The following is a 21,274-nucleotide window of genomic DNA, read 5'->3' as shown; positions in this document are numbered from 1 at the left end:
TGAACTATAGGGATCGCGACACCCTACTTCGCCTAGCCCGGGAGAAACAACCTGTCCAATTTCAAAACACCACACTCTCCTTCTTTCCAGACTTTACACAATCGGTGCAAGATGCGCGCCGTAAATTTGGGTCGGTCAAACGTCTGATCCAAAGTGGAATTCAATACTCCATGTTGTACCCGGCTCGCCTACGGGTGGTCCATCTGGGCAAGCCTCATGTTTTTCAGGACCCTTCTCAAGTGGAACTCTTCCTCAAAGATCATAGGGGCTCCCGGGGGTCTGCCGGGCCCTCATCGGAGGGGGCTGGCTCCCGATCGCCCACTTCTGCGCTGGACTGATTAAGAGCGTCATGGCCATTGCTCTGGCCCATCGGGTTGCTCCAGTCTTGCTTTAGCTCACGCCATAGGCTCGGGCCCGAGCGCCCGCTGTGCGCATTGGTCTGTACCATGGCCCTCGCATGATGAGCCGCGGCGCACCGGACTCTATTGCTCTCATGGTTTTCCTTGATGTTACTTAACTAAGACCTTGCCCCGGCATTTGCCTCCCCTTCCCGCGCCTTCCGCTGGCTAATGCGCCTGACGGACAGCGGGTGAAATATCAGGGGAGGTGAAAGGCAGGTCCGGACCCCTTGTGTCCCCCAATTGGGTGTTCCCCAGAAGGGTAATGACTTGGTATTCTGTTTTTGTAAGGGGTGGGGGAGATGCTCGGCATGTTTGGGATGTCTGAGTGGGCGGGTGGGGAGGGTTTCAAGGCGTTGTATTTGGTTTGTCTGAATTAAGTTTAGGAAAAGTCAACATGCATAGTGTCGTTGCACCATCTGACACCTTCAAAATACAGTGGCATGCGGGATGGACTTGCGTGGTGAGCTCCCGGACCTATTCTTCCACTCTCTGCAGACATGATTCACACCGTACACACTGACATGGAAGGGGGAGGGCTGCTATCACCTGGAATGTGAGAGGCCTGGGAGATCCGAGGAAGCGGAGACACATCTTAGGGGCGTTGGACAGATTAAGGGTGCAGGTAGTCTTCTTGCAGGAGACACATATGGATCCCCACCGCGGTGGTACATTTGCCGCCCGATGGGCGGCACACTCTATTTTTGCGCCCTACTCATCCTATGCGAGAGGCACCGCGATTCTGATAAAAAGGGAGGTCCCCTATACTCCCCTGGGCACCGTAGCCGACCGGGAGGGACGTTATTGTATGGCTTGGGGAAGGATAGGTGTTGAAACCGTTACCATGGCCTGCTCCTGTGGCCCTAACAGTGATGACCCTAGCAGCTTTATTGCTCTCTGGAACAGAATCAGGGAAGTGGGATCCACACACCTCATATGGGGGGGCGACTTCAATACGGTGCTTGATCCTGCGCTAGATAGGTCCAATCCCTCTACACTGCACTACACCAACACTCACAGATACCTGCGTGACATTTGTGATACACAGGACATCATAGATGCCTGGCGTCACCTGCATCCGACTCAACAGGAGGGGACACACTGGAATACTGCACGCGCCACGTGGGCCAGACTAGATTACCTGCTGATTTCCAGAAGTTTAGCTCCCTCGCTGGTCACAGCACAACATGTAGGCCGTACGCTCTCTGATCACTCCCCGGTGCTGGCTAAATTCCGCTTACCTGACGTGATGGGGAGATCGCCATCCTGGCGACTCCAACCCAACATTTTACTTGACGAACTGTTCCGCACAGAACTGTGTCAAGACATTGAGGACTTCCTATTGCATAACAAGGGGTCAGTGGAACGTGTCGCCACCCTATGGGAGGCGTTGAAGGTCACAGTGCGGGGAGTTTGTATCTCCAAGAGCTCCGGTGTATTGCGCACCCTACGTTCCACATTGCACAAATTGGAAACCACACTGCACACATTAGAAACTCGACCCGATTATGCCACTAACTCGGATGCGCAAGCACAATTTCGGACGGCACTGTCGGAGTACAAGTCCACCGCGGAGAGAGAGAGGTTAATTTCAGGGGTTAATACTTCAGAGCGAGAGCTTATGGGGAGGGAGAGCGCCCCGGGAGATTCCTGGCGGGCGTGGTTCGCCCCAGCGGAGCTCAAATTTTGTATTAGAACTGGAGAGCGGAGGGGCACCTTTGCGTGACACAAAATCGCTATTGGATGCCTTCACTGCCCACTATTCGGCCCTTTACTCTACCACCAGAGTAGGTGAACTCGATATGGATGACTATCTGAGGGAACTCACATTGGGATGGCTTTCGGACCGTCAGCGGGAGTTCCTGGCTGAGCCCATTAGCCTGGAGGAAATTCGAGACGCAATTGGACAGATGGCGCCGGGCAAGGCCCCCGGCCTGGATGGTTTGCCCATGGATTTCTACAAAGCCTATGTGGATATCCTAGCTCCCGTGCTCCGTGAGGTTTATATGGAGGCTTATGAATCCGGTGCACTTCCCCCATCAATGCAGGAAGCTTTAATTACCTCCCTGCTGAGGCCCGGGAAACCACCTCAATATTGCAACTCTTACCGCCCCCTCTCCTTAATCAACTGCGACGCCAAGATTCTGACCAAAGTCTTGGCCAATCGATTGCAGTTGCTACTGGGAGGTCTGGTGCTGTCGGATCAAGCGGGATTCGTCGCAGGCAGGGCCACCTCCCTCAACCTCCAGACCCTCTTCTCCATATTGCAGAATGTAGACCCTGGGTTGCCACTGGCGGCGGTCTTCTTGGACGCCACTAAGGCATTTGACTCCCTGGAATGGGACTATCTCCAATGTATCCTGCGCAATATGGGGCTGCCGATTGGATTCACGCAGTGGATAGGTATCCTTTATAGTCGGCCGGTGGCTCGGGTGGGTGTGAACGGTCGGATATCCGAGGCCTTTGCTATATCGAGGGGGACACGTCAGGGGTGCCCCCTATCCCCATTGCTGTTCGCCATAGCGATGGAGCCGCTGGCGGCTCGGCTCCGACAGCATCACAGGGACAAGGCTCTGCGCTGCTTGCAGCGAGAGGTGCTCATATCGTACGCGGATGACATCACGCTGTATATCCGCGACCCTGCTACTAACCTTAACCCAATCTTGAGGGAATTCATTCGGTTTGCGGGCATGTCCGGAATCCATATTAATTGGGGAAAGTCCACTATATTCCCACTCACCGCGGCTGCCCAGCCGTTTCACCTTGATTATCCATTGAAGTGGTGCGAGGATGAGGTCCGGTATCTGAGCATACTGCTCTCTCGGGATCGGGAAGAATTGATGCGCCTGAATTACGGCCGCACATTTGATCATATTCAAACTTGCGTGACCAGATGGATCACACTGCCGCTCTCTTTTGCGGGTCGTGCTTCTCTCATTAAGATGGTGGTACTTCCCAAACTCCTTTACCTCTTCTTAAATATCCCATATTATCCGGGCAAGTCTTTCTTCCAACGTTTGCGCTTCGAGCTTATTCGTCTAGTTTGGGGGGGGGAGACGACCACGCCTGAGCTGGGACGTATTAACTCGCCCATTCGCGCAGGGGGGATTTGATTTACCAGAGTTTGAGCTCTACTACTATAGTGCTCAGGCGCACTACGTATATCACTGGTTCCACCCCACTCCCTTTATGCCGCAAATAGCAGTAGAACATTGGCTGGCAGAGCCCATCCCATTGGAGGGTGCCATATTTAGTGCACCAGAGACCAGGGTTGTGCACCATACCACAGTTTCCACTTCAGTCCTGGCATGGCGGCATATCGCAAAAAGACTCCGCACGTCCTTGATGTATTCCCCATTGCTTCCCCTGGCATACCATCCTGAGTTACCCGTTCTGCAGGAACGATTATTTAAGAAATTTACGGACAAACTTAATATTAAGACTTGGGGCGACCTCTATAAAGACGGACAATTTCGTTCATTGACACACATCTTCGCGGACGGCACACCTACCCCAATGGACACATTTCTCTACATTCGACTCCGCAGTGGCGTTCGTGCACTCACAGAGGGATTCCCAAATGAACCACCCACCTTAGACCCTTTGCACTTATTGCTAAAGGCTACCACTCTGGCACACGCGGTCTCCAAGCTCTATCACTCACTACACGCTACACCGGACCTAGAACCCCGCAGGGCACGTACAAAATGGGAGGCAGAATTGGGGGTACCCGTTGAGGACGAGGTTTGGAGCTTTTGCTGCCTACAGACCGAGCAGATCTCCTCCAGCAGTAGATTCAGGGTCATCCACTACAAGTTCCTGCATAGGCTTTACTGTACTCCTGCTCACATGTATAGGGTGGGCCTGCGAGAGGATGATCTCTGTTGGCGCTGCCGCTCACCAGCAGCGGACTTTCTGCACATGGCCTGGAACTGCCGGGAAATCGCCGACTATTGGTGTCAGGTATACTCTGGCATTTCGGAGATGACTGCTGTCCCTATGACACCTTCTCCGACGCAGGCACTTCTGGGCTACACAAAAAACGTCAAAAAAACGGTTCGCAGGTTCACCCCGGTCGCTTTTCTCATAGCGAAGAGACTCATAGCATGCAGATGGGGTAGAGGCAGGGCTCCTAAATTTAAAGACTGGATCAAAGATATGGTACATTGCCAGGAAACCCTGCTTAGATATGCAGAACTTTTGCCCTCAGTGTCCAGACCGGTAGATATTTGGAGTCCCCTCACAACCTATCTGTTATCGCATCCACAGACATAACATGCCCCCAGATAACCAATTGCTCAGACCCTACACTACTGCCTCCACTGGAATGATTGGCCTGGGGAGATGGGGGTGGGGATTCAGTCGGGTGTCGGTTGTCCAGTTATTTCCCTCCTGACATTTGGACCGGCTCTCCCGATGATGACTGGCGGGTTGACGGGAAGCTGCCACAGCCCACTCCTATGATGCGGGAGGGGGGTGGATGATAATTCCCGCTCACGGCACGTCCGACAACTATGGATCTACCACTGTGATTATGATGTGTTATACATTGAAGACTTGCCATGGGGGGTTGCCACGCATGTCGGATCTTTCGAATACCAAAGTTTTGTATGTTCCTACGGTCACTGATAGAGTACAGGTCACACGACACATAGCATGTTGCAGCCCCATTAACTGCCGTACCATACGTCGAAGGTTCTTGTAACGCTGCCGGCCCCTAGCGGGTTGTAGGCGGACAGCTGTGTACACTGCCATTTTCATCTCGCATACTCTGCCGCCGGCCACTCGTTTGGTTGTAGACTCAGGGGCTGTGTATTGTTTATTCCTGCTGAATAAAGGTTTTGTTGAAACTTAAAAAAAAAAAATATATATATATATATATATATATTCACTGAAAAAACCATAGGTTTCACACATGTTATAGTTAGCGGAAATTTTACTGATAAAAAACCAGTGAAATTGCCCCGTTATAGTTAGTGCTGGCAACTATAACTCACGCGACCGCAATCCTCTGCTGATGCTAATACTGTATTTAGACACTTATTTGCCCATGTCTTCTTCCATACATTTTTAGCTATACATATATTACAAATATTTTTTTTTCATAAAGACACATATGTCATCAGCAGAAGATTGCGGTCGCGTGAGTTATAGTTGCCAGCACTAACTATAACGGGGCAATTTCACTGGTTTTTTATCAGTAAAATTTCCGCTAACTATAACATGTGTGAAACCTATGGTTTTTTCAGTGAATTTGCAAGGTTTTTTAAATGCTAATTCCTAACTATAACGTGTGTGAAACCTATGGTTTTTTCAGTGAATTTGTACGGTTTTTTAAATGCTAAGTTACTTTACGCCATTCGAGGCGTGCGCGCCCACTTAACGCAGTTCGTTCCGTGCACGGTTTTTATCAACTTTAATAAGCCCTGTACATTTGGTGGCCTTCGGCCACCAAAAGCACAGGGGGTGGGGTCAATGTGGATAGTGTTTTTTTTATTTCGATTTTATAATTTCATGTTGCCAAAATTTAGTTTTTTTTACCTATTAATAAGCCCTGTACATTTGGTGGCCTCCGGCCACCAAAAGCACAGGGGGTGGGGTAAGTGTGGATAGTGTTTTTTTTTTTTTTTTTTTTTTTTTTTACCGTACGCTTACGGTAAGCGTACGGTAAGCGTACTCGGCGAAATTGCCGAAAAAAAAATAAAACCGTTTTTGCTCTTGGGGGATGTTTGGGGACTCCCTCAACATGACTGTGTGGGAGGGAGTTGTCAAAAATGCCCCGTAACATGTTTTTGGGCATCAAGTTTGAGAAATAACTCTCAATGCGAGAGACAAAATGGCGGACGCCGCTTCCTGGTTTCGGCCGATTCGAATGTTTACTAAGATCTAAGAGCCAATCAGAATCGCGCTCGCGCACGCCACCGTACGCTTACGGTAAGCGTACGGTAAGCGTACCGTAAGCGGGCTCAGATATATATATTGATTTAAAGGCTATTTTCTCAGAATCTACTGAACAGATTTACACCAAACCTACAAAAGGCACTTCCTTGACCTAGGGACTACCTCTCTGCCAAATTTCTAGTAATTCTGTTCAGCCGTTCGGGCTGTAGCTCGTTCTAAAGGTCCTATGGAAAAATGCATGGGAAAAACGCGTTTTGGGACCCCCCTTTTATCTCAGCCCCCGCTTGACGAATCCCCCCGAGACTTTCAGGGTAGGAGCGGAGCGTAGCGCCCCACCTATTTTGAGAAATTCGCGAGGATTCATCGACCGGCGCCAAAGTTATTCAAAATAGAATGTTGAGGTTTTCCTATGGAAAAGGGGTCCTAACTATAACTACCTACTGGCGACCGCCAGTAGGTAATATATATATATATATATATATATATATATATATATATATATATATATATATATATAGATTACAGGATCAAAAGGAAATTTTTCAGCAAGTTTAGGCTCCCTTTCTTCACAATCCTTGAATTATTTTCTTTCCACTCTTATCATACAATATAACCGTATATTCTAATACTTCTTTAATTTATATATATCCATTTACATATAGTTATACTTTAATATTTATCTAATTTTTGTGTATTCATTTAGGTTCTCTCTATTACCCTTTTCTACTCTACTAAACTTATATTACTTATTTTCTAATATATATATATATATATATATACACTAAAATTATGTTCTTCCTTTGCTCTATAATTTTATATAACTTATCTATTACTTATTGTTTATTATATACAATTTATTGTTACTTTGTATGAACACAAGTTATTTTAGAATATTGTATACATATTCTTGTTTCTATGTATTGTTCAATTCTTTTTCTCAAATAAATATCGGAAAAAAAAGTAATTGCATTATATAGCACCTACTACCCCTGACAAGGCATTGTTGTGCTTTTACGCTGGGAAGCACGCTGCTTCTGGTTCCATGGTTATTGTTTTTCAGTTTTTTGTGTAGTTACTGTATGCCTTTTCGGCCTCAAAAGGTCTACTTGCCTACTCCCAATTGCATAACATTTTATCCAGGATGAGGTGACTTGTGTGGCTCTCACCAGGTTCAGTTACCCAGAATCCCTTGCAAACCTCAAACTTTGTAAAAAAACAAACAAAAAAAACAGATTTTCCTCACATTTCTATGATGGAAAGTTCTGGGATCTGCGTGGAGCCACAAACTTCCACCCACTCAGAATTCCCCCAAGTCTCCCAATAAAAATGGTACCTCACTTGTGTGGGTAGGCCTAGTAACCGCGACAGGAAACGGCCCAAAATGCATTGTGGACACATCACATTTTTACACTGAAAACGGACCCTTTTTTCGCAGTGTGCCTAGCTGTGGATTTTGGACCCTAGCTCAGCCGGCACCTAGGGAAACCTAGTAAACCTGTACATTTTTGTAAACTAGACGCCCAGGGGAAGCCAGGTTGGGGTGACTGGTGTGTCTCTCACTAGGTTCAGTTACCCAGAATCCCTTGCAAACCTCAAACTTTGTAAAAAGAAACACATTTTCCTCACATTTCTGTGATGGAAAGTTTTAGAATCTGTGGTTAGCTACAAACTTCCACCCACCCAGCATTTCCCCAAGTCTCCCAATAAAAATGGTACCTCACTTGTGTAGTTAGGGCCAGAGCCTGCGACAGGAAATGGCCCAAAACGCACTGTGGAGACTTCAAAATTATCAATCACAAAAAGTGTTGATTTTGCGAGGGAGTCACCTGCGTTTTGGATCCCAGGCTCGGTGGGCATCTAGGGAAACCTACCAATCCCAGACATGTTTGAAAACAGACACCCAAGGGAGTCCAGGGAGGTGTAACTTGCTTGGATCCCCAAAAGTTTTCCTACGCAGTATCCCCGCAAACCTCAATTTTAGCTGAAAAATAAAAGCACATTTTACTCGCATTTCTGTGTGGGAAAGCTGTGGGATCACCGGGTTGACACAAATTTCGTACCACCCAGCGTTGAGCCAGGTCTCCCAATAAAAACTGCACTTCACTTGTGTGGGTGGGCCAAGTACCCACGACGGGCAAGGGCCCAAAACCTATTGTGGAGACATCAAAATTATCTATCACAAAACGACCTGGTTTTGCAAGCGGGTCACCTGAGTTTTTGGTCCCGGGCTTGGCAGCCATCTATTGAAACCTACCAAACCCGCACATTTCTGAAAAGTAGACACCCGGGGGAGTGCAGCAGGGATGTGGAATCACTATAGCCTGATGCCCAAGATATTTTGTTTGGGGTCAAGGGCAGCAAATTTTCATGTGTATTTTGTCTTTAGGACAAGTAGGCCCAACCCCCTACTGCACAAACCCTTTGGCTGCCAGTTTACAGTACCACATTATGGATCAGGGAAGGGCACTGTCTGCAGTTAAGGTAATATTTTTGCCCATATGTTAATGCTGTTCAAACTTGTATTTATGGTTAATTAATTAAAAGCCTTTATTTTTAGGGCGAGCCCTCTAGGTAAATGATATAAGCTCCGACTGCAGTACTGACAGTGGTTCCAGTTTAAAAACGTTTACACACGTTTTCAAAGCTTAGCAATATGAGGCTATGTATAATGCTCCCAGAATGCTCTCTGCTTTGATGCAAATATTTGCAGAAGCGTAAAAGTAAGATTGATGATTCTTTGCTTTCAAAATAAAATGTTCATAATAAATGAAAGCAGGAAAAAAACTTTTTGCTAAACTACTGAAAAATTTCAGGTACCATTTCTTGGCAGCATTATTTAGTAACATGTGTTGATGCATGCTAATAATTCCCAAAAATATTCATTTTTGTTTAAATACCTTTATTGGTATTTTCTGATTTTAACATGACTGCCATCGCAATTTTAAACAGACTATCCAAATGCGCAGAGCATAAATACAGAACGCAAATATAGAATAGTATTACCCATTGCAACGGCATGTTGTTGTTACAAGCGTACTATTCTCGGTTACAGATACTTGCATCTTATGTGAGTATGCGTTCTGGGGTCTCTGTGTGCCATTTCTCAGTTTTGCTACATCATGGTCTATAAAATGTAATCATTTCTATTCACATTTCCCAAAAATATTCATAATGGAAAATCAGTGTAACCAGTTTCAATATGATTATGAGAAACAAAATAAAACAAGCATTTGGCAAACCCAGTAGGTCTGAAATTGTTCAGCTTTTTAGTTTTGTCAATATGTGACTTGTTTTGGCACGGTTTTCGTAAAACCTTATTGGTGTGGGAGCTGCCGGGCCCTCACCATCATAACAAACATTGGCAAAAGCAAAAACAGTTTTTTTGGACTCAAAAAGCACACACTGCCACAGTAGTTACCGGCACTGAACAAAACTACTTTGTGTGCCGATATGCTCCTTGTGAAAGAGCAGAATGCTGTTACTCACAGTGAATCCAGCCGATACAGAGAGACAGAATTTAATAAACACAAAAGGTCATGATCAACACCAGACCAAATTAGAGGCCCAATTATTAAAGAACGTCTCAAAAGTACACCCATGGTATATGTCCTTGCATTAATTGCAGCTATATAGCTTTCGTGAATTCCCAAGAATTTACAGAAGTAGGACAAGAAATAGTACTCTTAGAAAATATTTGTGAACTGCATTTTAGCATGAGCAAATGTGCATGTGTAGATTTGCTCATGCGAAAATCTGAGTGTTTGTAAGTTCACTTTCTCTCCAACCACTTTTTTCCCAACTCTGGAAGAAAGTTTACGTCTGCCATTGTCAGGAGTAAACTTCCAACATTTCTCAGTATGGGAAAAGATCAGAGAAGAGTTCTTGAAAACCCTTCAACCATGCTAGTAGGTTTGCACAGACTCAAAAGGGCATTCTAACACTGGACTATTGCTTACCACACCTTCAGCCCCAGTATGTAGATCTGCGGAAACGTGGCAACATAAGGGGATTGCAAGTATTCAAACACTACTTTGGTATGAGCCCTGGCATAATAAGAGAGGCTATATCAGAGCTCTTATATAATGCGATTGCTGCTATAATTTGTCGCTGCACTACATGGCATCAAATGAGCAAGTGGATTTTGTTACAGGACAAGTAGATTTAGTAAGCCACCTACCCCTTTGGACAAGTAGATATTTTATAAAATTCCAGACCCTTGGTGCAGGGAGGTGTGGCTTGCATGGATCCCCCCAAAAATGTGGTGTCCACATTGCACTTTGGGTTGTTTCTTGTCGCGGGTACTAGGCCTACCCACACAAGTGAGTTACTTTTTGTGCAATTTTTTGGGGTGGGTGCAGCCCCCACCCCTAAGCATAAAAATGCCAGCATAATCCCTGGTGCCTAGTGGGTTCTCTGCCCACCACGGGGGGGGGGGGGGCAGATCAAGGGCTATTGCCCCCATCTGTTTCCCGGGGAGGCAGAAAGTCTGTGGCTAATGCTTTTGGGGGTGGGGCCATTGGCATACCCATTCTGTACAGCCCCCACCCCTACGTATAATAAAAAATATCCCTGGTGCCTAGTGGGCCGCTTTCTGCACCCCCCTGGGAAGGGGTAGAGAAGGGGTTATTGACCCCCTCTGCCTCCCAAGGGGGGGAGGGGCAGAAAGACTGTGGCAATTTTCTTTGGTATGGGTACATTGGCATGCCCATTATGGGCAGGCCCCACCCCTACGTATAAAAAATCCAACTAATCCTTGGTGACTAGTGAGCTTTCTCCGCCTCGATCCCGGGGGGCAGATTAGGGGCTATTGCCCCCATCTGCCTCCCGGGGGGGGGGGGGGGGGGGCAGAAAGACTGTGGCAGTTTTATGTGGGGCATTGGCAGGCCCATTCTGTGCAGCTCCCACCCCTACGTATAAAGAAGAAAAAAAAACAAATGCCTAGTGGGCTTTCTGCCCCCCACCCCCCAGGGGGCAGATGAGGGGCAGAAAGACTGTGGCAATTTTCTTTGGTATGGGTACATTGGCATGCCCATTCTGGGCAGCCCCCACCCCTACGTATAAAAAACCCCAACTAATCCTTGGTGACTAGTGAGCCTTCTCCGCCTCGATCCCGGGGGCAGATTAGGGGATATTGCCCCCATCTGCCTCCCGGGGGGGGGCAGAAAGACTGTGGCAGTTTTATGTGGGGCATTGGCAGGCCCATTCTGTGCAGCTCCCACCCCTACGTATAAAGAAGGAAAAAAAACAAATCCCTAGTGGGCTTTCTGCCCCCCCCCCCCCCCCCCGCCCCCCCTCCCACTCCCCAGGGGGCAGATGAGGGGCTATTGCCCTCATCTGCCTCCTTGGATGGGGGGGGGGACTTTTTTGCATTTTTTGGGACGGAAGGGTGGGGGCATTGGCCCATTAGAGTCAGCCCCGTGACCTATAAAAAAAGAATCCCAGGTGTCTAAGGTGCTTTCTTCCTTCGGGGGGGGGGGCAGACTGGGGGAACCTCTGCCCCCGGGGGGTGGATAGAATGTATATGCCCATTTTAAATGGGGGAGGTGGGGCAAAGACCCTTGCCTAAGGGGCCGTTCGCCCCTCCCTGGTGCCTAATGGGTGGATCCCTGCTTGGGCATCGCCCTCCTGGGGCGATCCCTAAGCAGGGATCCACTAGGGAGGGTTACCATTAGAAAGGAGAGATTCTCCCTTTTGCAATGATACCTTCCCCGTGTGTTTCGGTGCTTGGGGAGCTGAGATAGCCCCTCGAGCACCGAAACAGTGAAACTGAAACTAAGTTTCAGTTTCATTTTCAATGTAATGACGTCAGCGCGCCATGCTCGTGATCGTCATTACATTGGAAACAAAAAAAAGCCTCTGGAGGTTGGGAAAGCTCTTACCCACCTCCCCGAGGCCAAAAAAACCCAGAAGTCCCTCTTCTGTTTGCAGCAGAGGGATTTAGTGCACATGTGCACCTAACCGAATGGTTCCATCATGAGCACACGAGCACTGGTGCTCATGACGGAACCATTCCGTCATGAGCACCGAAGGGATTAATGAACTAAGAGGCAAGTCAGGAGTCATGTGTATCCTATATGTGACTTGATTTGTATTATATATGGAAAAAGAGTTGGGTCTATTAAATCAAACAAAATAGTTTTTTGTACTGCAGACATGCTGAACTTGCATATTTGAAGGTGCTCCCAAATGTGATAATGAAGAAAATGGCAGCTCAATGAATTCAAATATTTGGCCCCGATCACATCATTTGAAACCAGCTTATGGGTCAAGAGCATTACAAATAGGTCGTGTAGAATATTTAAGTCACTAGACCTGCAGGCCTAGTAAAATGTTTATGATTTTTCAAGGCTTGCCTTTACTCTAGTTTCTATGTTGTAGAAAACATTAGTAGTAATTTGGTCTAATCCTTAGTGGTAAAAGGAGATATGGGAATTTCATGCATTGGTTGGTGGTATTAAAAAAAATAGGTGATTAGGTATTGTTAGAGTGCAGAGTATGGCTTTTAAAGGAGAGGTTGTGATCTTTGAAGTGGGTGTGGACAATTTGAAGAGATACATTAGTAAGGATTAAGGCAAACATACAAGTGAAATAGAGTAGGTGGTACTCAGAGAACAGGGGCATGCAGAGAATATATGGAAGCAGAGAGCCGCTTGAAAGAAGAGGAGATTTGGGAGATGGATGTTTTAAGTCAATTTTCATGCAAGGGTTTTAGGAATATTGTGGAGGCTTTTGGAAACAGCATGCAAACCTGTAGAAAGAAAGAACAGTATTTGCATATGTTTCATTATCATTGGAGGCCATGAGGACAGCACTGTGCGCACACACCATGATCACCCGTGTGTAAATAGTATTCAAATAGTATTCAAATAAATATGGTTTCGTTTGCCTATGAAATCCGATGGAAGGAAAACACAAAATAGGAATGCTGTACTTTGAAAGTTTGTGCTAGGGACGGGCCTCCCCTTTCCCTGGATGATCAGAGTGGGATGAAGGAGAATATAGTTTGTTTTAGTGGATTTGTGTAAAGTAATACATTTTAGGGTAGTTAGCTCTGGGGCGGCGTCTAATCTGGAGTACCCACAACATAGAGACAATGAAGTGAGGCCCTTCATTTGGCTGGTATTCAGCCTTCCTGTAGCAGTAATAGGAGACACAAAAGCAGGGACAGTTTAAGGATTTTGGGCGCCCTGGGACAAACGTATTTTGAGGGCACCTGTTCAGAACAGCTTTGAATTTACGATCCAATTTCTGCCCTTTAAAACCCTTTGTGGCCAGGTCACGGAGAGTGCACAGGCTCCTTCGTCCGAATTCTAAATGTGTTTGCATCTAATATTCGGGAATAGTGACGCGTTTTCAATATTGTAAGACAGCAGCTGCTCACTACCATTGTTACAAATAATCTCTGTGACCCCCCCTCCCATCTCTCATATGCGAGATCCCGTTTTGATTTAAAATAAACTTTTTTTTATGGATTTTGCATGAAACATAAACACATTTCTCTGCAAATTGTCTGTAATAGACTCTCGCACATCACTCAACATTAAAAATAAATTAAAGGAAAACACTATTTAAAACAATCAGTTTAAGAATTATTCAAGGTCATCAGGGAAAGATTCTCTGCAGGACAAATCTAGCTCTATCAGTGGGCTCCCTGAAAGGTTGGGGCCCTGAGCCAGAGACCACTTTGCCCATGCCTTAAAACATCTCTGCACAAAAGGAAATGCCCTGACTAGAAACTTCCTCACCTGAGCAGTAGAAACTGTAGTCCCACTCGTCACACTTCCCACTTGCCAAACAGGCAGTGCTGGGGAAGAACAAGTAATTAGCAGCCCTTCCCTATCAAAAGCTTCATTGAATTTCCAAGAAGAGCCCTGTGTCCATTCCTTTCCACTCCAGTGTCTGGTCTCCAACCTTAAGCCATAGGGATGCCGGCAAATTCTGCATTTACACTTACCTGGAAGTGGGATCCGTTTCAGGACATCAGCCCCGACTCCATACAAAGCTATATACATAAACACAACATTCACAGATTGTAAAAGTCCTAGCTAGTGGCTGAGTAAAATCACAGATAATCTACACTATATACTAAGCCACTGGCATTAATAGCAGAGAATCTGTACTATTTGGGTGGTGGCTGTGCATATAGCAGAGAAACACTCCACTACATTTTCCCCCATCCGAACTATGAAACTCCCTTGCTCTCGTCCGTTCCCACTCAGATCTCTGCCGGAATAGACCTCACCAGCACGGAGCTCCTCACAAAGACTCCACTCACTTTAAGTGCAATATTCGCCATCATATCAACGATATTTTCATGCAACTTTTAGTACTTGTGTTTTCATTCCAGAATCGATCTCATTCTTAGAATGACCCGTCAAATTCTTTATCCATGCAGTTTATCGAAAAATGAACCTTATACCATTGATGACCTCATTCCTTCGCATAGTTGGTTTTAGATGCACCAGCGGTTACCACTATTAAAGGTGAAAACCTGGTTACCTCTAGTTACTTTTAGCTTTATCTAAGTCCCTCTGTTTTATCCAGAAAAATAACTTATCTTAGAACTCCCTCCATCGGGTCCACTAGGAGGTTGAGTTCGCCCCCTGCTTGTATTGTCCTACTGGAGTTGGGGGAGGATGCCTACGATGAAGCAGGTCATGTTATGTGAGTGAGGTATCCTCTTCCAAAAAGGGTGATCTTTCTTATTGTTACCCCCTCCACACCAGAATCTTGGTAATTAAGGAACCAGTGATTTGTACAGATAACACTGATGTAAAAAGCACTACAAAGCCACAATACCCTTTTGTGTTTAGATATTGATGACCATTGTCATGCTTGAATCATCAGTGAATGCATTCTACCAAGGTTATTGATTCCATTGGTTTTAAAGTTGATCCTAACTTGTGATACTGTTCTGATGACGTAGTGACCCCTTGACAACGCTAATAGTCCTGCCTTATATAGACCTCCTGACAAAGCCAATAGGCCTGCATTATTTTAAAATGACACCCCCCTAATATTGTGGTGGTTTATCTGGTATAGATAGAGGGCATTGTGATTATGGGGTACATGACCCACTAAGGGTGACATGGAATATAAGGGTGTTACCAAAGTTATCTACCTGCTGTATATATTTGTACGTTATTGTGAAGTATTTAGAAATGTGTGTAATAAATTTACTTTTTAAAAGGAAATAAACACTTGCTGGAGAATATTTTGATTGTTGTGGGACAGCAAATTGGGATTGCTCGGCCATACCACCTTCCCTGAGAAGATGTTGGACTGCTCTGCTTCACTAGCATGAGACAGTCAAGTGCTACAATGGGGTGCTTGGTTCCTAGTAAGGAGACATGTGAGAACCTGTTACTTGTGAAGGATGCACATCCATCACAATTAATGACCTAATTTCATACTTAGGCTCAGTACCTAAACCAGTTGTGCTTCCCCTGCATAGTGGTGTGATTGAGATCAGCTAAGACATTTGAGAATCATCTGTGCCGAACAATGAAAAGGGGAGCAGCGCATTGCTGCGATTGTCTTAAGCAGAAATATGATGTGGCCAAATTTGAGGGAAGGCACGAAGACTCTCTGTGACATAGCACCAATTGGAGATTGTCCCTGTGTTGGGATGAACTCCACCCAGTTGACAAAATCTCCTTACATCAACAACTGGGAAGCATTAATTCTTAGGTGAGTAAAAACAAGTGTGATTGTAAGGAAATGCCTCTTTTTGTATGGTCACCCCCACATTGTTCTACTGATGTTACTGTTTTTTTTTTTTTACTCGGAGTGCATGGAGGCCTGCTAACCAGACCTCAGTGCCTGTGCACTAGCACTTAAACTGGTTTGTCGAATTGGCTTTCACCCAATTGGCCAAGCTAACTAATCTGTAAGACCCTGGTAAATGGTACTCAGGGCATGTAAGTTAGAGGGTCCTCCTAGGGATTGCAGCACTGGTTTTGCCCCTCTAGGTGGGACACGAGTAAAACGAGACTCCCAGCCCACAATTTGCAGCCCAGAGGAGCAGTTTTAATTGCCAGCCTGACTTTGTCATTTAAAGTAATGGCAAAGCCAGACTTACCCCTGGTATATATGTAAGTCACCCTCATGGCAGCCCTGTCAAGTCCTAAGACAGGGTTCCACATATCCCACGAGCAGAACAAGTAATTTTACATGTTCTTGTCGTAAAAATGCAAAACTGTCGTTTTTACTGTGGAAAAGCTTGGTCATCCAATTGGCGAGTATTGAGTTGCAAGCTGACCCCTCAACTGTGCTGACTCTGGAACGGTGCAACCAAAGTGGGCCATCTAAAGCATCCAACTACTTGTTACATTAACTCTGACTTAATTTTCAAGTCAAAACTAATTTATCAACTTGCAGTTTAGTCCCCTGAGTCCTCACTGGTTGCACACGGGGTTCATGTCGCTAGGACATTTTTCTGCCCTCCTGGGGAGACGTGCTAATGACTCCCAGGAAAAGATACAATAGTGGTCTGCTCTCGAAGGAGGTTCCTCCTCCTTTCTGTTGGAAGACACACTGGTATTGGCCCCAAAGGTGAGCTTCAAAGGAGAAGCTGCTTTTGAAGGGCAAATGGGTAGCACTTGACAGAGAGCCCGGGCTGCTCCATCGTTCAGGCAGACAGGCTGGCACTTGGAACAGGAGGGAGAAAAACAGCTGACAACCTGATGGGTTGTAGCTCCCTTGGTAGCCACATACCTGGGTTGGGTTAGAGAGATCCACACACAGGGAGAAGGGTCCTGCCATATTGGAAGTGGGCAGAATGGTGCATCCTGGGATGCACAGATGCCACACTTCGCATCAAGTGGTCATCGGGTGAGCATAAATAGGACACCCCTGGCACTCCAAACTCAGATTTTGACCTGACGGGAAGAAGGACCGAGAAAGGACTGCCCTGCTGTATCATGGAACCAGCAAAGGGAGGCTTCACCTTCGTGTACTGCACCTACTGAACCTGGTGGCTAGCAGAGGAGAGGGACTGTGACTGCTGTGTCTTGCTCAAGGAGAAGTTGTCTCCCGTGCCCAACTAAAGGCAAGAGGCTAAAGGTTTCAGTGAGCTGGCCTCCTCTTCAGAGCACAGGGACACAACAGCTGAGAAGCCTGATGGGGCAAGTCGGTAGCCTAAAATCTTCAACCTGCTGCCATCCACCACCGTGCAGTGCCAGGGACCTGGACCCAATGCACTAAGTTGCACTTGAGTTCCCTGAGCCTGGTAATGTCGTCGGAGTGCAGCTGGTACTCCCAGAGGACAAGTTATCGACCCAGGAAGTATTGGCCTGTGACAGTGATACTGGGCAGCTGGTAGTCCAGTGGTCACTAGACTTCTGCCAGCACCTAGAGGACTTTTAAGGACGTTGACTCTGTGACCAGGATCGCCTCACCCCTGTCGTGTGCCAGGGATTAGTCACAGCAAGACCCCTGTCGACTGCAACGCATTCACAGCATCCTTTGAGCATCTTCAACATCCTTCCTCTCTTGCGTCAGGAACACTTCCATACGAAAGCCCTGCAAAGGCTGAAAATGCCTAGAACTGACTGAAGACTTCTTCTCCTGCTGAGGAAACTGTTTCGGAGGACCTTGCTGGCTCCCTTGACTGGCTCCCTACTGCAGTTGGTGGCCTAAAGTGACTCCAGGTGACTGCATTCCACCTAGCCCAAACCTTTTAGTGGAAAAGTTTCAAAGTGTCAAATTCTGTACATTTGCCAATGCTTGATTGCGATTGAGTGAAATGCTTTATTTTACTATACCTTGTAAATTCTATATCTCTGGAATCCTCCGGTGAATCTTTTTCGTTGTGGTGTATAAAATACATAAAAATACAGTCTATTTTTATAAATTGGTGTAGGATTTCTTTGGTGTCATATCGATTTCTTCTTCAATTGTGTTGGTGCTTTTTAAATTCTTTACATTTGTTCCTCTGTGTAAGCTTTGCTGCTCAGAGTCACAGCTACCCAGGGTTTAGCTGAAGGTTTAACAAACGAAACCGCAGGGTCCTAAAGGGGTTGTTAAGTATATTACACAGTGATGTCATGTCGCACAGCCACACCACATAATACACTCCATTTCCTCACAGTGACAGATTCACTGGGTGAGAGGACATCAAGTAATCCAGAGTTTCATTAAACAGGGTCTTTGTTTTTGCAGATATCCTCAAAGTGTAAGGTTTATTTTATAAACATGAGGTCTTGGCCCATTTCTGTGACCTGCAGAAATTCAGATATATAACGTTTTTGGGGATAGCAGCATCCATTTTTGGACCAGCGCTCTTCAGGGCTAGCTCTTGTCTACCAATTGGTTGCACAGATTCAGGTGCTCAGTACATGTATGCAGTGTGGGTGTCCCGGGGGCAACGTAAGGAGGCAATGCTCACTTCGGTGTTTCCGTAATGGCCTTGATCCTTCTGATACATATCTCTGTAGTTCTTCATGTTGAGTCTTGGGTAGCTAGGCTGCTGATCGCTGTGGCTCCCGAGTAAGCAGTCTCCTAGGCTCTTCCTCTATGGTGCTTTTAGGGCCCTATTTAGAGTTAGGACAAAACCGAAAATCTCCAATTTCTAGATGAAACTTTACTGTGGAGGATATTCAGTCGGTGGATTTTCCTCTGTATTTACACTGCACCCCAGAAATGGGAGGATTTCCAGTCGCATTTAGATTGTAAATATGGCCTTTAGTCATTTAGGGCAAGTCCTGGTCTTTGATGTCCGAGGATACTTCTTCTCTACTTCAGTTCTGCAGCCCCTCTTCTTTCAAGCGGGTACATCAGCCGGACATATACGTCTATGAACTAGCTTAATCTAACTTTGGAAGTTGTGGGAACTTCATCTCCAAGTCCTAATAATTGGCCTTCTGAAAGTTGGGGCTGCCGAGCTTCCTTCTGAAGGTTCAGTGTGTCCAAGTTACTGGCACTGGAGCGCCCATACCTATGTCAAAGGGAAGCACTGGTGGGAGGCCTGGGCCCATTCAGATGTCCAGTTCAACATTTGTTCTTTCAGAGTACTGGGTAGATGTTACCATTCTAGTTTTGGGCAAGATGTTTGGGAGCTGATTTAGAAACTGGGCTATCCAGTCAAGGTTCTTGGCTGAAAATATTTTGCAGCTCAGAAATCGGACAAAGGTGATCCTACTACAGGGATTCTCTGATATGTTGTCCCCACGGTTGCTCCAGAGATAAAAAAGCAACAAATGACTGCCTTGTGCAACGCGGAATATGCCCTTGTGGGGGACCTCCTTCATATAGCCCACTCTCCTCATACATAAATCATAAAAGCAGTCATGGTTCAGCCTAATCTTGACACCGCCTAGTTTATTAAGGATGTTAACGTCGAACCTGATATGGGGTAGAGTCAGTCAGAGCAAGTACTCCTTTGGTAAGGGCTGCAGTAAAGTTTGCCGTAGTGTGCCTCGCAAAGATAATGCTCTTTAGATTTTCAAAGCATGCCACCTGCGTCGCTTGGGCCGCCTAACAGGGCAAGCTGGAGTGAAAGTAAGCGCTGGACCGTGGGATCAGCAACAGAATTTCTACTCTGAAAGCCTCTGCTGTTGGCTGTTTTCCAAGCAGATTTCAGAATCATAAGAGTTGTGTTTAGATAAAGGCCAGGTAGCAGAGCCTTCCAGAGTAAACTTCCAGCATTGATATCCATTGTTAAATCTTATGGGGTGGACTCATCTGACAAGAAGTGCTATCTTTCTCACTATCTCCTAGCAGTGTATTGGATAAATCTGAAGGGTCTTTTTGGTTACTTCTACATTAGGGGTCATTATGAAGGATCATTGAATTTATATCTCCATTGCACTGGGAACTTGCCGTTGTCTAGGACCGGCATTCACATGGTCCTGTTGTTTGACTCTACTTCTTAATTAAAAAAAAAAAAACTATTACAGTCTCTGGATTATTTCAGATGCCTTCATCCATGGTTTTGTAATTGCCTAATCAGTACCATAAGAAAACTGGATAAGGGTGATGCACACTATGGCAGGTATGATCATGCCTTCATTGTGAAATCACTTGTGACTCAAAGGGAAGATCTTGATAAACACGGCCAGGTTCTTTACTTTGGTGAAAGGGTAGGGCCACCAAGATTATCATGGCACCTTAGATTGCCAAATTACTGTCCCTCATTTCCGATTCTTTATCAAACATGCAGCTCACTGCTCCTGCCCTAAATCTATTTACTTATTTAGGACATAGTTTTATAGAGTGCGGCCATTGAATTTCACTCATTTCCGAGTGCTGGGGCATGTTAGGGTTTTTATGATTTGAGAAATTGGAAGCCAGAATCCAATGAGGAAAGGATGAGTCCCAATTTAGAATTCCTCAGTCACAACCCCCGTTTCCGTGGAGTTGTTTGGGAGTTTGAACAGTCGCTTTTAAGGCTTTCCTTGAAGTGCATATTTTTGATTCTTCCCGTCAATTAGGGTTTAGTGCCTCCAGGCCTGTTGCCCGGCGGTGCAGTTTGCATGCTGCTTCTGGTTGAAGCGTTCATAGTAATCAAGTGTGTAGAAGCCTATCACAGTTACCTGTTCAACGTAAGGCTCTTGAAGGCCATACAACTGGTGAAGAGAACCTTAAGCAAGTTTCTTGCATTCACCAGAAACCATTGGACTGTTTATGAATCTGGTTGTCAGTGGTCAAGCTTAATTACACAAGATAAGGCAAATTTTGGCTGCTTGAGGTTCAAGCATTTGCAACCTGTCAAGGACTGTCTGTGGGAGCATTGTGTAAATGATGTTAAAGTCATCCAAGTGTGCCATGGGTAGCCCCATCTGATGGTTAATTTGGAGGAATAGGAGTATTTGATTTAGTATGGAGAGTTGCAGACATTTCTCTTGACCGCCACATTTATTACGATAATAAGGGGGAGTTCAGCATAAAATAGACCTTCCAGGTTCCTTACTTTCAGAGCAGTAAATGGGGACATTCCTACGTAACAAGACCAGTCAAGCAATATTGGGTCAAAT

At 45.9% G+C, this 21,274-nt stretch overlaps 1 protein-coding gene across 9 annotated transcripts in view; it reads left to right on the top strand.

Annotated features, from left to right (window-relative positions):
* Positions 1-21,274, top strand: part of EIF4E2 (eukaryotic translation initiation factor 4E family member 2) — a 136,346-nt gene that overhangs the window by 6,570 nt on the left and 108,502 nt on the right. The gene's annotated exons all lie outside the window — the stretch shown is intronic.

Source organism: Triturus cristatus, chromosome 11 (assembly GCF_964204655.1).
Source record: "Triturus cristatus chromosome 11, aTriCri1.1, whole genome shotgun sequence".
Lineage (NCBI taxonomy): Eukaryota > Metazoa > Chordata > Amphibia > Caudata > Salamandridae > Triturus > Triturus cristatus.
This window is presented reverse-complemented; position numbering and strand designations above follow the sequence as displayed.